The sequence below is a fragment of the Bombina bombina genome, chromosome 5 (genome assembly GCF_027579735.1).
Source record: "Bombina bombina isolate aBomBom1 chromosome 5, aBomBom1.pri, whole genome shotgun sequence".
Taxonomy (NCBI): Eukaryota; Metazoa; Chordata; class Amphibia; order Anura; family Bombinatoridae; genus Bombina; species Bombina bombina.
The window spans coordinates 1,109,779,150-1,109,793,218 of NC_069503.1; the positions used below are offsets into that span (position 1 = coordinate 1,109,779,150).

General features: G+C 37.9%; 1 protein-coding gene across 2 annotated transcripts in view; it reads right to left on the bottom strand.

Moving 5' to 3' along the window:
• PTP4A3 (protein tyrosine phosphatase 4A3) overlaps window positions 1–6,854 on the bottom strand; it is a 232,061-nt gene extending 225,207 nt beyond the window's left edge. Inside the window, exon 1 of one of the 2 annotated variants that reach the window (XM_053715401.1) lies at window positions 6,718–6,854. The gene's annotated coding sequence lies outside the window, so the exon portion shown is untranslated. The remainder of the gene's footprint in view (window positions 1–6,717) is intronic. The other variant, XM_053715399.1, reaches the window with a different exon arrangement.
• Window positions 6,855–14,069: the final 7,215 nt, after the last annotated feature.

Sequence of the window (14,069 nt, forward strand, 5' to 3'; positions counted from 1 at the left end):
TTTGTGAGAAATAGTTATCTAAGGTCAGTAATAAAAACATTAAAGCACGTTATTTTGCCATTAGATTTGCATAAATATGCATGTTTAAAAAAAAAAAACACATTGAAATGCATTTTCTGAACACAATGCTTTGCACTCCAAGGATACCCCATTTGAAATGCTTTAGGTATATTTTTTTCCTCTGCTGTGGCCAATAAGGTAGAGTTATAAATGAGTTCCAGCACTGAGCAATCACGGTGCAGCATCTTACAGATATCTTGGCTCCTGCAACATGCACTCCCAACCTCCCTGGAGAAAAAAAAATTCTCTCCCCCCCCAATGTTCAGAGTTAAATTGCAGCAAAACAAACTAAATATTAAAAGGTAAATTAAACTTTCATGATACAGACAGAGCAACATTCCAAATCACTTCAGTCCTTTGCAAGAAAAATACCTAGATAGGCTCAGGTTCAGAAAAGTAGTGCTGTTAGCTAGCTGGTGATTGGTGGCTACACACATCGCGTCATTGGCTCACCAGATGTGAGCAGCTAGCTCCCAGTAGTGAACTTAACCGATTGTTGAATACAGCAACAATGCAATAATAAAAGTGCTTCAACACATTACAGCATTTTCTTTTTGTACTTATGTCCCTTTAATGCCCTGGACAGCAAACCCAGTATGGATACAATAATAACAGTAATGATCTTTGTCTAACATTACATGTACAGTACTTGCTAAGTTCTATACCTTCTCAGAAAGAATTTAGTTTTGCACAATCTTAATAAATAATTCTTTAGATCTAAAAACTCCACACTTGTCTTTCATGATGTAGTTAGAGCATATAATCTTAACAACTTTTCCAATTTAATCCCATTATCTAACTTTGCTTTGTTCTCTTGGTATCCTTTGTTGACAAGCATACCTATGTATATACTAGGAGCTAGCTGCTGATTTGTGGCTGCACACATATACTTCTTGCAATTGGCTGTACAATGTAGTAGTACATTGCTTCTTCCATTAACAAAAGATACAAGAATAAAGATAATTGGATAAAAGAAGTAAATTAGAAAATTGCTTATAATTGTATACTCTGAATCAAAAAAACATTAAAACCAACATGTTTCTTTTAACAGCTCAAACACAAGTTTACATTTGTTTATGTGCAAGTCAGAGTCCCCCCTAACACTTCTGCTGGAAGGATATTCTCTAAATCTACAAAGCATAAGATATTTTTAGTACTCTGAAGTTCTAAAGTAATGTATCAATTCTGTATCCTTTATTACATAAATACTGGATCATAACGCCCAACTAAAAACTGAGAGTTCTACTTTATTAGCCAGGAAGATGGGGCATAGCTATGAGTATATTACAAATATTTTGATGCTAGAAAGTTACATGATACATTGTATTTATGATTTGTACATTGCTAAAAGGGTTAACACACATGGAAAGCTGTGAGTCAAGTTGATTTTTTAGTCAATCTCTGGAAATCACTGCACCATATTAAACACCTGGGAGATTCAACTATTGCGGCAAGCAAATAAAAGCCCTGGAATATTTTGTGAACTAGGAAGGCCAGACAGATATACTATGGGCTCGATTTATCAAACCATGATCTGTCAAGTTCAATGCTCAAACAATTGTAATCTCTTATCAATCTAGAATTGTCTATAGAATGCAACCAAGCCATCGCGCTCGCCTAGTCGCAAATAAAATTCTCCTCCTAACGCATGCAAATAAGTTCTCCATAAGTACTGTGGAGAACGGCAGTAGAAGTCATTTGTCAGGGCTTCTGTAGTGTTCAGTCAAAATGTTAAGGCAAAAACATGAGGCTCCAAAAAAAAATATGTAAATAAATGCTTCAGTTTATGATTTTTAGTAATTTATATAATAAATAAAAAAATTAGGTATTAAATCTGTTTACTTGTCTTTCCCCCCCCCTCCCAAAACAATGGGGGTGGAAAATAATTGAATGGTTTCTCATTGTATAGCAAGTTTAAAAATTACCCAAAACATGCACAATTATTTGAAGAAAAAAAAAAAAATTGGTACACAAAAGGCCCAGGTTTTTAGTATAATACATAAATTCTAAATAAAAAAACTTTTCATAGAGCCTGTAAACAGGTGCAGTGATATATAAGATAAAGTTGCAAGGTTTATTTGTTTCGCCTGAGCTCACCTGTTGAACGGCACAAGAAAATTGGTGTTCTATGATAATTTAGTTGCACCGAGACAGGCTCGCTCAGACAAACACCGAGGAGAACAGTCAGGCTCATTTATTTGGATGATTATGATAAATCAAGACCTATATAGTTTTAGATATAAATATACGTATATTTAAGGTGATGGTAAACCCAAGCGTATAACAAACGCTAGGATTTACCTTCGCTAATTCTCTCTCGTTTCGTAAAAAAAAAAATTAAACTCACCCTAACGGTAAGGAAAGAAGATTGCTAACAGCGCCTCCAGCACAACAGCACTTTCTCCAATGTGGTGACGTTTTCACCTCTAGACCAATAGCCGTGCTAGTATGTCAGTTGACACGCACGGCTATTTGTCTAGAGGTGGAAACGTCACCTCATTGGAGAAAGTGATGTGCCATGGGTGGCCGGAGGCGCTCAGTTAGCAATCTTCTTTCCTTACAGATAGGATGAGTTCAACATAGTTTCTCATCGTTAAGTAAAAAAACTTAAAGGGACAGTCTAGGCCAAAATAAACTTTCATGATTCAGAAAGAGCATGTAATTTTAAACAATTTTCCAATTTACTTTTATCACCAATTTTGCTTTGTTCTCTTGATATTCTTAGTTGAAAGCTCAACCTAGGAGGTTCATATGCTAATTTCTTAGACATTGAAGCCCACCTCTTTCAGATTGCATTTTAACAATTTTTCACCACTAGAGGGTGTTAGTTCACATATTTCATATAGATAACACTGTGCTCGTGCACGTGAAGTAATCTGGGACCAGGCACTGATTGGCTAGACTGCAAGTCTGTCAAAAGAACTGAAAAAAGGGGCAGTTTGCAGAGGCTTAGATACAAGATAATCACAGAGGTTAAAAGTATATTATTATAACTGTGTTAGTTATGCAAAACTGAGGAATGGGTAATAAAGGGATTATCTATCTTTTAAAACAATAAAAATTCTGTTGTAGACTGTCCCTTTAACGTTTATTTTTAGAGATGGTAAATTCTAGCGTTTGCATCAATTTACGGAGTACACAAATCACTGCATTAACAGAAAAATTATTAAAGAGACCAGTAGAGTGAAAACTAAACGCCATTTTAAACAAGTGTCCAATGTGCTTCTATTAAAAAATTCTTTGTTCTAGTTATTTGCTGAAAAGCATACCTAGATAGGCTCAACCGCAATGCCTTACTGGGAGCTAGACTGCTGATTGGTAGCTGGAGATATGCCTCTTGTCATTGAATCACTTGATATGTTAAAGGGACAGTCTACACCTGTACAAACAAATTCATACCTTAGATCCATCATTACAATGCACAACTTCTTCCCTTACGAGTTAGACAAAATTAAAGATATCTTTATTTGAAAGTTGTATTTTGACTGTAAAAAAAAAAAATGGCCGCTCAGCTCTGTCTGACGACGTCATTGATTCCCTGATTTTAGTTAGTCTAATCAAAAGTGAATCACTTGAGCTCTACGGTGTGGCGCTTTTCTAATTCGCGAATGCGCAATCAAAGTGGGAACCAAAATAAATGGAACCGAATATTTTTTGAAGGACTGTCAATCTATTGGGTAAGCTAAGTTATAAGGTGCTATTGCATTGTATATTTCAATGCGATGTAAACTCACAGCCTAATTATTCATTTTACTCCAATCTTATAAAAACCTATGATCATGGACTCATTCACACGCTACGTACTTCCGGTTTTGGCGAGACAGAAGTTGCGCATGCGTATTGGGAGATTACATCAGACATTGCTGGATACGTGCTGTATATGTAGGAGGCAAATGTAATGGGAGGAGTTTGTTGGCCATTTATACCTGTAAGAATACAGACTTCTTTTATAAATTTATTTATCGATAAAGACTAAAAATGGTTGCAGGGTTGAACTAAGACTTTCAAGGACAGATCTAATGTATCTGTACAGGTGTAGACTGTCCCTTTAAGCTAATTATCAGGCGTGCACTGCTGCTGCTTTAACAAGACACCAAGAGAATGAAGAAAATTTGATAACCGAAGTAAATTGCAATCCCCCCCCCTTTTAAAAATTGTAAAGCTCTATCTGAAACATGAAAGAAAAGGTTGGGATTAACTGAACCTTTAAGTAAATTCCTTTGTTGTTTTTGTTCAATACAAACAAAATTAAAATACCTTTCTTTTGATGCAACAAATTGTTTTAGTGCTAATGGAGGTGTGTCACCAATAAATCCGTCATGGTCGCCCATAACAAACCAAAAACCAATATATTACTATAGAAAGAGTCATGCATAAATGTATATTCCTGTTTATATCAGTTTACAGATTTAATGACACTTTTCAGACAGACATTTTATAAAAGACAAAGTTGCAACAACAAAAAAATCCTCTAATGCATTCAATTTTTTTTTTATTGAATTCTTAGCTTTGTCTTTAACCTCTGCAAATCTAAGGTCAGCAAACAGTAGCATATCACTGATCGTAATCTTAGCGCAGGCAGTGAATGTCAGCTATGCACATATACCATACTTGTTTGGCTCTGCTGATATGTTTAGCTACAGACCAGTAGGGCTCTGCCTGCTTAGAGCAGATTTACCTATGTGCTTAACCCCACTGTGGCTCTATGCAGGACATACCTCTTGTGTTTAATGTCACATTTACAACAGCAATCTGGTTAAAGGGACAGTATACACTCATTTTCATATAACTGCATGTAATAGACACTACTATAAAGAATAATATGCACAGATACTGATATAAAAATCCAGTATAAAACTGTTTAAAAACTTACTTAGAAGCTGTCACTTTGGCTCTGTTGAAAAGGTAGCTGGAAAGCCCACTGCAAGTGGCAAATAAGACACTCCCCCCCTCCCCCTTCTTTTGCATATGAAAAGACCCTTTACACAAACAGGAGCAAGCTGGAGTAGGTAGTCGAGCGTATTCACATAAAACTTTGGGGCTTGGTTAGGAGTCTGAAAATCAGAGCAATGTTATTTAAAAATAAGCAAAACTATACATTAATTAAAAAAAAAAAAACTTTATGGGCTATATAAATAGATTATCTACAAAACATTTATGCAAAGAAAAAATGAGTGTATAATGTCCCTTTAACAGTAACAATCACTCAATATATAATGCAGTCTCCACTGGAAGACCAGGGTTAACATCAGCCATAAAGCGCTGACAGCCTAGGGCAGTGATTTTTAACCTTTTTGTTGCCGTGGCACACTTTTACATTAAAAAATCCTGTGGCACACCACCATCCCAAAATTTAAAAAAAAATCACACATTGTAGCCTAATACAGCATATATATATATATATATATACACATACACACAAACACACACATACTGTATGTATTGTGCTGTTATGCCATGCCTCCTACAAACTACCCCTGCACTGGGAGTAAAAAACAAGCAAAGTTTAACAAAATGTCACACTGTTGTCAGTCTGCTGTGGCACACCTGAGGATCTCTCACGGCACACTGGTTGAAAAACACTGGCCTAGGGGATGAGCGCAGTGGTTCCGGGCAGTGACTGCCTCCCCTCCCCGCCATATCCCTGGCTGTCTAGGAAACAGGATTGGTTTTGTGCATTCTTGGAAAGCCAGAGGGATGATTGAATAGTGAGTCCAGCCAGGCTGCCTCATTATTATCCCAGTGTGAAGCACATGGCTCTGCACTGATCAGGGACACAGACAAAAGAGCTCATCATCTACACAGGCTTTTGTAAAACAGTGACCATTTTCTGGGCAGGAAAAAAAAAAAAAAAAAAATGTATACAATTTTATTCTTCACACTGCATCTTGCAGACAGAGCTAAGTAACGATGCCAACCAAGTGCTAAATACAGTACAATAATATTAATATATTTTCAATCATATTAAAATGCACTTTTTTATTTGCAGTATATCATAAAACAAATGTCTTATATACAGGAATTCATAGAAAATATTAAATAGATTCAGTCTGGTTCACATTATAACTGATCTAATAATCACACAACAAAGATATTTAAATGACAATGAATCTGGCAAGTGAACTAGAAGCTCCAATACAAATCAATGGAATTATTGATGATTATTTGCAGAATAAGTAGCCAAACAGATCTGGGGTAAAATCCAACGATTTGCACATTTGTTATTAGCGTGAAATGTACAGAAATATGTGCAAAATGCAAACCCACACCCAGCTTCTGATTCAACCGATCACAATAGCTCACACAAACCACGCACTTTCTTCCCGTGGCTACAAAATGGGGTGAACTTTCCGTGTGAAAAACCAGTTCCCACTCGTGGGAGGGTTAACCCTATGGGTATATAGAGATGACCGTAAATGAAAGGGTTGTCGCCGTTTTGGTTTACAAAAAGGGTGGAATTACTACCAGTAGTGAATAGGTTAACCCTCCCACGCGTGGGAATCAGTATCTCCCTCACAGCTCTCCCACTCAAAAGAGAAACCACGACATCCTTTGTGTACACTAATCCCCCCTGGCTGCTATGCACTCCGTAAACCCACCTATATCATAAACCCGGGTTTTCTCCACCCACGCCGCGTTATAGAGCAGTACACTTACCGTGGAAAATCCGAAGCCGCGTTCCTTTGCTGCTCCCTTCTTCTGTGCCGTGTACACGAGCATGTAGAGCCCTGGTGCACCCGCCCACAGCCTGACAGGGCGGTGTTATACCGAGAGCATGTGACGTGGGGACATCCCCCTAGTGTCCTCAGCTGACCCGGGGCAGGGGGAGTGGGGGACCACCTGGCTGGTCGGGAGACCTTAGCCTGAGTGAGGCTCCCCTGGCCTGTGGTGTGACCAGACAGGGTGGCACACAATGGTACGTGGGGTGGGGGCTTGTGTGACCCATGTAAGTGTGGAAATATAGAAGAAAGCAGTGCAGAGCACAGGTTGGTTCATATCTAATGTTTTGTGATGACTGAATTTATAAATTATACAAAACCCAACTAAAGATAAGTAATATTTTTTGCCTTATGTCGCAGGCAGATACCTTGGTTGGTAATGACACATTTTTGCCTCCAAGGACATTGCATCTCTTCTGTTTCCAGTGATTGTAATCACCTGAGTGTACTGAATTGTTTATATATTATTCTTGTACCTTTATTTTCTTACTTGAAATAGCTGCATTTGCATGTAGAAACTTCAGCCTTTACTGAATATATTTCAATACTGCAAACAAGAGGCAGCAGCAGAAATGTGCACCCTGTGAGAGAGACATAGAGCCCAGTCCATTTGAAAGGGTATACCTACAACTGCTTTAAAAAAAAACAGCTCTTTGCCTGAGTCTGAGTGCATTGTCCCTTTAAGAGAGCCTTAATGTAACTATGACATTGTTTGTTGTGCAGGTGACATTGCTGTGCCCATATTGTTTCTGACATATAATAAAAGCTACAGTATCACTGATGAGGGAAAATTCCTGATGGGAACATACATATATTTACGAAAACCATAAAGACACCAAGCTTATATTTATGAAAATATAATTGTGAGCATATTACTGATAAAGGGGCATTAACCCCTTAAGGACCAGCGACGTACCCTGTATGTCGCTGGCCTTTTTTTGGGACTTGATTGTTTTAAACCATGGTCTTGCCACCAGCGTTGAGACTGCTCTATTCCACAAAGCCTTCTGGAGGGAGGGCATTAATAGCGTGTTCTTGCTAGACTTGTGCTATTATGTCCTGAAAAAACCCTTAACGACCAGTGACATACAGGGCATATTGTGGTCATTAAGGGGTTAAAACTGCGAGATTGGTACACTAAAGTCTATTTGCAACTGTCCCAAACTGGCTCCAGCAGAGGAGAAAAGATAAAAATATTTTAACCATAGTAAACCTTGATTCAAGCATAATTGCACCAGATTTTAGTGTGTTGCACTACTTTCACAAGAGGTTATCAGGCTCTGAAAAGAGCCGAACACCATGAGTATCTTCTGAATCCGAATGCTAACAAAGCATCCAAATTCCCGTGCCTACCTATAACTATGTTGAAATACTTTGCTAAAAGGAACTTTGCAGTGGAAAAATCATTAGAACATGCCATTTTGTCACCAGTCACTATAGAACGTTAAGTGTTAAACACATGGGTAAAGTCCTCGTGAGCCACAAGCTTTGCAGTTACCTAGTAGAACACAGCTAGCAGTGCCTTAAGGGTATCCTAACAGGACTTTATATATGTAATAAAACCAAAGGTCTAGATTACAAGTGGAGCACACTTTAAAGGGTTAGAAATCTTTACTTTTGCATTGTTCTAAAAAATACATAACAACTTAGTTAAAGGGACATGAAACCCATTTTTTTATTTCATGATTTAGATCGAGCATGCGATTTTAAACAACTTTTTAATTCACTTCTATTATCTATTTTGCTTCATTTTCTTGATATCGTTAGCTGAAAAGCATATCTAGATAGGCTTAGTAGCTGCTGATTGGTGGCTGCACATAGCTGCCTCGTGTGATTGGCTCACCCATTTGCATTGCTATTTCTTCAGCTAAGAATATCTTAAGAATGAACCAAATTAGATAATAGGTGTAAACTGGAATGTTTGTTTATAATTGTATTCTCTATCTGTATCAAGAAGAAAAAAAATGGGTTTAGTGTCCTTTTAAGGTTTCATAGATTTAAACCTCTTACCTTTAAAACAAAGCTTTAATGATCGCCCATAAATGTAGGCTGGATAATGCATTCCCTCCCTTCCTCCAATGCGCTGCAGCTAAATACAATATTTAAATGAACGCCTCTTCTCAATCTCGGGATGTGCATTCTAATATGTGGTCACTCGCATGTGCAATACATTGTTAACCTCTGATCACGCAACTTTTAGTCGTCATTCGGCAAGATGGTAATGACGCAGCAGCTGAAACACCAGGAGAGAAGTCTAATATGTGCATGCGTTGCAAAAAGTTTGTGTAAATGCACGTAACGCCATATTAGTTCTACCTAGGTAGAACGTGTTCATTTGGCTGCATAATGAATTAAAAGAGGGGTTTGGCAGAGTATACATTTTCTAATGCAATTTTTATGCAAATTAAAAAAAATGGCTAAAAGGTGTTATTTGGTAATTTTAACAACTGAATATGATGTTTTGAAAAAATGTTTTGGGTGCACTATCCCTTTAACATTGCTTGTGCGCTATTAATAGTGCAATAGTACAAATTCTGCATGTAAGATAAATCGGGGGTGCTTAATCCCTCACATAATAGACTTGGGGTGCGCAGTAAAATTCATGTTGGATATCCCTCAAATAAGCCGATGGTACGCACATAGTAGAGTTCTTCATGTATTTATGGGATACACAGGTCTTAAAAACACTCAGTTTTACATCAGTATTTTGGCTTGTGCCAGAGGGAAGCATTTAACTCACCACCTGTAAAACGAGCGTGGAGCGCATTCCATTAGTACTCCCTGCACTACCCATTAAAAGTATAGCGTACGCTAAAAAAAATTCGGCCATGTTTTTAGATGTTTGGGTTATAATACCATATTAGAATTGTTTGCTAATGGTAGATAAAGTTTCCTTTATATATAATTTCAGACTATCTAACGGTAAGAGTTAACTTGTCAATTCTGCAACACTTTTGAAATGGACTTACTGTCTCTTTAAGGGACAGTAAACACCTTGAGATTTTTATATAAGATGTTTAGTTATGCAGGATTAAACAACTTTACAATTATTTTCATTATTTTTTTTGTCCCCTTTTCATTTAATGTAGCACTGAAAATTGAGCAATTTCGAATACTCAACTTAAAGGGACTCTGAACCAAAATGTATTCTTTCATGATTCAGATAGAGCATGATTTTTTAAGCAACTTTCTAATTTACTCCTATTATCAATTTTTCTTCATTCTCTTGCTTCCTTTATTTGAAAAATAAGGCATCTAAGCTAAGTAGCTAGACAATTTTTGGTTCAGACCATGGACAGCCCTTTTTTATTGGTGCTGTGCAATCAGCAAGGACAACCCAGGTTGTGAACCAAAAATGGGCCAGCTTCTAAACTTACATTCTTGCTTTTCAAATAAAGATAACAAGAGAATAAAGAAACATTGATAATAGGAGTGAATTAGAAAGTTGCTTAAAATTGCTGCTCTATCTGAATCATGAAAGAAAAAAATGTACTGTCCCTTTAAGTCATAAATGTTTCCCTTTAAAGGGATACAAAACCCAATTTTTTTTATTCATTATTCAGATAGAGCATGCAATTTTAAGCAACTTTCTAATTTATTCATATTATCTATTTTTCTTCGTTCTCTTGCTATCTTTAGTTGAAAAAGCAGAAATGGAGGGTTAAGAGCCATCCCATTTTTGGTTCAGTACCTTGGTAAAGCTTGCTGATTGATTTGCTACATTTAGTAACCAATCATCAAGCGCTGCCCAAGTGCTGAAATAAAAATGGGCCGGCTCTTAAGCTGATTCTTCAAATAAATATAGCATGAAAATGAAGAAAAATTAATAATAGGAGTAAATTAGAAAGTTGCTTAAAATTGCATGCTCTATCTGAATCACGAAAGAAGAAAATTGGGTTTAGTGTCCCTTTAAGGATATTCAGTTTTTGCAGTGCTATATTTGATCATTTGAAGTTTCTCTTGATTGGTCGATCATTACTGAAAATATCAGCATCATTGGTTCAATTGTTTTTGAAAGATTTAAAATGTGTGTTTTTTTTTTAAAAGGTTTCTCCAAGAGTCTATGGGAATATTTAGAAACAGCTAATTTATTCAAGAGCTGAAATCCAGAGGGTGAAGAGATAAAATAGACATTATAGTTTAAAAATAAAAAAATGTATTTTGTTAAAGGAGTTTATTTTTAATATAATTACCTTCTTTTACAATGTTTACAGTTTACACTGTAGCATGAAAACACAAATTGTATTTATTTCACATTATATAAATTAAAAGTATTTTAACATATATTTAAAGGGACATTGAGGTAAAAATAAAAGGTTCACAATTCAAATGCAATTAAAAAAAATACCTGCCGTAGTGTATTAAATTGTTTATAAATAGCTCCTTTACCTTTATTTTTATTTGAAATAGCCACTTGTGCCTGTTAAAATTGCTGCCTACTCTGAAAATGTCAATACCGCAGAACTGGCTATGGAAAAGCTACAGTATGTAAAAAGCTTTGTAAAGGGGTATCTGCAGAAATCAACCTCCTTGTATGTGGTGGGTGAGTTCATTCAGCCCATTTGAAATGGCATTCCTGCAGCAACTCTGAATACAATCATTTCTTATCAGCATTACATTGTCCCTTTAAGTTACTTTTTCTGTTTCAGGTCTACTCACATGCCAGAATAGGCAAAACAGGGAACCAAACCTTAGTTCACTCAACCAGTTGATGAAATTAAAACAATTATTTTCAGTGGATTTCACCCAAACAACCTTATGTGTGTGATAGACAAAAATGATATATTCTTTCATCACCCAGAGTTTGTGGAATTTTTCTCATTCAAGAAGCCAAGAAATAGATGTTGTAACAGGATTCCTATAGTGACTGTACAATTTGCGAAATAGTCTGTATTTTTTATAGCACAATCTCCGAAGGACCACTAAAAGCAGTAGAATTACATAATTAACAAGTGTATAATAAAAATACAATGCAATAACACCTACTCTGAATTTCAAATATGCAGTAGATTTTTTTTTATTCTGGCAAAAAAAAATTTCCTCCCATTTTCCGCCCCCCTGTATCATGTGACAGACATCAGCCAATCACAGACTCGTATAAATACACCCAGTGAGATTGTGCACATGCTCAGTAGGGTCTTGTTCCCCAGTAAGTGTGAATATAAATAGACTGTGCAAAATTTGATAAGGGAAGTAAATTGGAAAGTGTCTTAAAACTGCCGCTCTATCTGATTTATAAAAGGTTATTTTGACTTGAGTGTCCCTTTAACGACCGTCGTTCACATAACCCCAAACATACGGATGTACAGGGTATGTCAGTCATTGAGGGGTTAATATTTATTTCCATTTATCTACAACTCATGTACATTTCAGTTTCCCTCACAGGTACATCCTGTGAGGGGTACATCCTGTTAATTTTCATTACTTGTGGGAATTCAGAACCTGGCTACCAAAAGGAAGCAAAGACACCCCAGCCAAAGTCTTAAATACCTCCCCCACTCCCCTCATCCCCCAGTCTTTCTTTCGTCACAGGGAGTTGGCAGAGAAGTGTCGGAAGATTCTGAGTAGTCTCTTATGGAGGGTAGTACTCTTCGGAATGGGACTGGAGTTTTAAGTAGTCTTGTCAGCCTCTCAGGGAGAGCATTGACGAATGTTAGGGTCTGGAGATGCAGGGAGAGTCTTTCTGCAAAACATCCAGACTCGTATTAACAGCTCCTTAAGCAATCAGTGTTGACGAGTTTCACTGCCTGCTTTCTATCACTCAGGTCCATGTCAGGAGCGATGCTACAACACTGTCAAACTTGAGAGGCCGTGTTCCTGTTCCACGGCGTAGATTCTGGTAAGATTGTTTCATTTTTTATACCTGTAATGATAACGCAAGAAGACAGGGTCACAGTGTGACTCCTTTTATCTGTATAGAATCAAGGGTTAATATCTCCGGAAATTGATTATTAAACAGGGGGGGGATTTATACATGATTACTTTATTGGATATACGTTTTTGGTGTGGCGTGTATGAGATGTGGCTCTGGCAATGTGTGAACAGTCAGGTTCTTCCTTCATTTTGATTACTGCGCAGCCTGTTTAGTTGGTGCACTTTTTCTCGGATACAGGGGCGGTCCTGCATGGCTCTCCATGTGACCGGGTGTGGCCTCATTCTCTTCCTTTTCCTGTCCGTCAGTTGCAGGAGACAAAAGCGGTTTCTCTGTGGGCCTGTGTCATAGGAGGTGGTGAGTGCTCCAGCCATTGGGGTATAAAGGTGCCATTTATTTTTTATATAGTCCATATTAAAGGTGTACGCTATGGAGGACTCTGATGCGTTAGAGGGTACTCCCTCTTTCCCTAAATCTAATGCCTGTGTTTTTTGTGAGGAGGCTACGGTAAATCTGCCTGCTCAACTATGTTCCACGTGCTTTGATAAAATAGTGATATCTAAAAAGAACAAGATGTTTAGTACCACTGAGCTGTCCTCCTCTGGGGGGTCACCGTCCCGCGAGGTGTGTTCCCTACAATCATCTCCGATTACACATGCAGCTCCCCAGTGCACTACTAATCCTCCTACGGGAGGGGCCCTGTGGCCGCCAGATTTTGCTGATCAGTTGCAAACAGTGGTGTCTGCGGCCTTCAGTGCTTTACCTCGCACTTCTAAGCGCAAGCGAAAGGTTAAACATTGCTATCCTTCCCAGGGGTCATCTACTCCGTTGGATATATTTGAGACTAGATTATCTGCGGATGCAGAGGACTCTGATACTTCGGAGGACTCTTTCTCTGGGTCGGAATCTGCGGCCTCTAAACCTCCAGCTGCGGAGGAACCAGACTTTAGGTTTAGGATGGAGCACTTACGCTTTTTACTAAAGGAGGTGTTAGCTACTTTAGAGGTTACGTTTAAGGAACCCATGGATAAGAAATTAGAGACCCTGTTAAGAAAGATGTTTCTGCACACGGGGCTCGTTTTTCAGCCAGCAGTGGTGGTTGCTGCGGTGGCGGGAGCTGCTACCTATTGATGTGACTCTCTGTCAGAGATGATCGAGGTGGAGACTCCCCTCAATGAGATACAGGAAAGAATTAAGGCCCTGAGGGTGGCTAATTTGTTTATCTGTGATGCAAGTATGCAGATTATTTACTTGAATGCCAAGACATCAGGCTTTCCTGTTCTGGCCCGGAGGGCACTGTGGTTGAAGTTGTGGTCTGCTGACATGACGTCCAAATCTAGATTACTTTCCCTTCCATTTAAGGGAAAGGTTCTTTTCTGTCCAGGCCTCTACTCTATCATATCCACGGTCACGGGGGG